Source organism: Eumetopias jubatus, unplaced genomic scaffold, assembly GCF_037043125.1.
Source record: "Eumetopias jubatus isolate StellerSeaLion01/CBP00866 unplaced genomic scaffold, mEumJub1_p1.0 scaffold_9, whole genome shotgun sequence".
Taxonomy (NCBI): Eukaryota; Metazoa; Chordata; class Mammalia; order Carnivora; family Otariidae; genus Eumetopias; species Eumetopias jubatus.
Window position 1 is genome coordinate 4,065,173 of NW_028274815.1, and position 4,054 is coordinate 4,069,226.

The window sequence follows — 4,054 nt, forward strand, 5'->3', positions numbered from 1 at the left end:
GGGGACATTTCCTCCAGGCTTTGGGACATGGTTATTTGAAGGGGAATGGATTGATGCTGGGAAGCAAAAGTAACAGCCACCGATTACAGCCTCCCACCTTTTGCAACTGCTTCTTCCCATGAGCGCACATCTACAAAAATGTCCATTCTCTCAGTTCTAGTCAAGATTAAGGGTCTCTGGCCGACATGCAGTTCTCTGGTCAGTTTTTCTCTGCTCCCTTGTGGTGTGGTGGTCTATAGCTAAATGACAAATTAAACAGTTAAACACCCAGTACATACAAAGACAGAGAACCAGACTCATTACGGTAGGAGAGATGGGGACCACCTCTCTTTGGAGAATGGAAAACAATGGCTCAGTGGTCAGCGTCCCGCAGCACATTTCACGTCCTGCCAGGAGGAGTGATGAGGATTCCACGGCTGGTTGTACAGGTTCTTCATCATTAGTCTGGCTGCTCTGATTTTGTTCTCTGGGAAAACTGCCTTTGTCTGTCACCCTCCAGGGCGACATTGGAGATGGCTTTGGTTGGGTATCCTCTCTGGGACTGTTCATCTTTGACATCATACTTTAGTTTTACATAGGATCAGAGGTCTATGGATTGTCTTAGAGTTGAACAATCTTAGACCGTTTTTAGCTACCCTAGGAATTATTCCAGTTATACAATTCTTTAAAACACTTACAGATATTCACTAAACTCCATGGTTCATGCCAAGGCAGGGGTCATATGGAGATAGCAGATAAGTTGATGTTAAATATGCGAAGATTGGATCCCAGGAGAAGTTTAACCTCACAGACCACTTACAGCTACGTTATGTTGCATCCTTTCTCTCTCAGAAAATAATTGTTTCCATTTTAAATAGCCATTCTCTGAGATGCAGCATCTCCTCAAAGCAGATGATTCCAAGATCAAGGTCAGGATGGAAGCTCTCAGCCGGAGGACCACAGTTGAGGGCAGAACATCTGGTCATAGCCAGTGTCTGAAAACCATATTCAACGTCTGCCCACAGACACATGTATTGTGAACGTACTACGTCCCAGAGATTCAGATTTCTCCTCACTATTTAACTGATAGTGGCCGGTTCGAGGCTCCCTGCACCACTTTCCGTGAGTGCCTGGGAATGCCTTTGCTTTGAGTATTTTTCCCTTCCACTCCAGGATTTCTTTTAGGATTCTAGCTCCGCCACTTACTAACTGTGTGGCATGAAGCAAGTTATTTATCTTCTCTTACTCTTTGTTTTCAAACCTATAAAATAATATAATAATGTTCACTTTACAGGGTCCTCGTAGTAACAAATCGGGTATAGAAAGTATCAGTACAGAGCTTAGCCTAGAGTAGGTGTTCAGTATTATTGTCCATGATAGCATTAATCAAAGGAGTGGGGGTAATAGGAATAGAAAATCCAAAGAATTAGAAACGTTTATGGGAAATTTTCTTCAGGAGATGATCTGAATAAAAAACAATCCATATGCAATTCAAAGCTTAAAAATGACTGGGGGAGAGGGGCTACAGAAGCTCAGAATAATGTCAATGATGTCATGCAATAAAACAAAACCAAAAACAGAACATTGCTATATGGTATCAAACCATGTATAAAAATGTCAAGAGATTAGTAACCTGGCTGTATAAAGAATTTAGAAGTAAATACAAATGGAAATCCAAAACAACACTGGGCAGAGAATGACAAACCTATGGTTTCTTCCTCTCCCAACCAGATGCTGGCACCACCTTGCCCCCTCCCCTACTAAGTCCTGAGGTCCCCTTGTTCAGAGGTGGCTATGACATCACCGTCCCATGAGGGATTGCTCATCATTTGTTTACTTACTGTGTTACAGCCTGTCACACCACAACATGATGTCACAACAGGTCAAACAGACACACTCTGGCCCCTTTCTTTCAAAAAGCACAATGGTTGTGAAAAAAATACATCTTTCTTCTGTTTGCTGCTTAAAAAGCTGCTCTGAAGCCTGCTGTGCCTGCATATTGTAAAAGCTGTCTTGGGGTCCCCACATAGCATCTTCCCAAGCAAAAGTGCTTCAAGGACCCTGGCTTTTTGCTCACAGGCACTGTGTTCTTACTTGTCAGGCTGCCAGTGTATTTTCTTAATACTGGTTGCAACCATAATTTCCCAAGTTACCACTCCAAGCAGGTGGATTTTTTTCTTTTTTTATGAAATGATGAAAAGTTTGAGCTAAGCAGTTGAATTGAGGCCGAAAGCCCCTGACGAGGGGTCCTGGTCTTGGCGCCAGGTAGAGCCCGAGGGTGGCCTGTTTCACAGAGACGCATCTCAGCTCTTTGTTGCCTTTCCTGAAAGTCAGAGATAGTCAGGCACGTTGGGTCAGCAACAGACAGCAGCCTGAGTAATGAAATACCTCCGTCCCTCTCACCTTCTCTCTCCCGCTTGTCTTTCTCATCCTTCCCCATTCTCCTTTTTTTTTTTAAGATGTATTAACTTATGAGAGAGAGAGAATGGAGAAGGGGCAGAGGGAGAAGGAGACAATCTCAAGCAGACTGCTCGCTGATCAAGGAGCTCCATCTCACGACCCTGAGGTCATGACCTGAGCTGAAATCAAGAGTCAGGTGCTTAACTGACCGAGCCCCCCAGGCGCCCCCTCCTCCTCTCTCATTTTCTTACAGTACCTTCAATAACTTCCTTCCCACCATCCGCCCCCCCACCCCCACCGCAGCCTCCAGATTTGCAGGTAATAGATGTGAAGTCTTACACATTCTGATTACAATGTCACAATGCGGCATGTTACTGCCCTGTGGCATGAAGCTCCACATCCACCATGACAAGTGGTATCCGCATGGGCTGCCCATGGGCTGCTGTTTCTGCTGCGCTTCCTTCTGTGGGTCAGGGTCTGTGAGTGAGGTGGACAGCTGAAGAGGCTCACAGTGCAAGTGCCGGGTCGTTTTATCAACCTCAGTGGAAATGGGCTGTTTAGAGTACTTTCTTGTGGACACACAGACACGCATGGGTTCCATCTTCCTTTGGATTTTTGTAACCCAAGATTCTGGAGTATGCGTGAGCAATAGGGATGAGGACACATAATTTTAAACAGTGTTTTTAAGTTTGACAGTCTGAAAGATAGAGTTCCCCTTTTTAAAGGAGAAATTTGTTTGAGATGTATAGGGGTTTAAATTCTGGTCGATGGTTTTCTCCATTGCTTGCCATGACCATCAGGGTAAGAAGGAATAACAGCACAAAAGTGTGTGCTTACAGTGGAAAGGATTGCATGAGATGAATCCAAATGACCTGCAGCTGGATTGGCTGTGGGAAGATGGAACAAGCTGGAATCAGAAAAATTGCACAGCATTCTTGGCAAATTACTTGGATTCTCTTAATCTATGATCTGTAAAATGGAGACAATGGGTGGAATCTTGCAGGATTGTAAAAACCAGCAATCAGGTTATCTAGATTTCCTCAGAACAGGTCCCGTATCTACAACGTTTTGGTAGAACCAGTGACTGTAGGTGGCGCACGGACGAACTTTTTAGAAATTTCCAGCATCTGTTCGACTGTGCCTGCATTTCTTCCACTTGCACTTAGGACAAATGATACTGATTTCCTCATTAAAGATTTCCTTTTTAGTGCTCGCTTCGGCAGCACGTATACTAGAACCGTAACGATACAGAGGAAATTGGCCCCTGCACAAGGATGACACTCAAATACATGAAGCATTTCATATGAAGAAGAAGAAGAAGAAGAAAGAAGAAGAAGAAGAAGAAGAAGAAGAAGAAGAAGAAGAAGAAGAAGAAAAGAAAAGAAAAGAAAAGAAAAGAAAAGAAAAGAAAAAAAAGAAAAGAAAGAAAAGAAAAGAAAAGAAAGGAAAAAAGAAAAGAAAAGAGAAAGACTTCCCTTCTAATTCCTACATTTAAATGAAAAGGTGAATCTATCATACCCTGATACAGGGGTATGAAGAGAAAGTTCACCTCCTTATTGAGGTCTTGTGGGAAATGCTGAAGTTTGGAAAACACTGATACTTGTGTTACTATGATCCTGATGTGTGGCATATGGTGACCGGCTTTATTATCATTACGATAATTACAGTTGAAATA

The 4,054-nt window shown here is 43.1% G+C and overlaps 1 non-coding gene across 1 annotated transcript; it reads left to right on the top strand.

Moving 5' to 3' along the window:
* Positions 1–3,586: 3,586 nt before the first annotated feature.
* LOC114206045 (U6 spliceosomal RNA) lies at positions 3,587–3,688 on the top strand. Its single transcript, XR_003608540.1, has one exon. It is a non-coding gene; the product is annotated as a U6 spliceosomal RNA (small nuclear RNA).
* Positions 3,689–4,054: the final 366 nt, after the last annotated feature.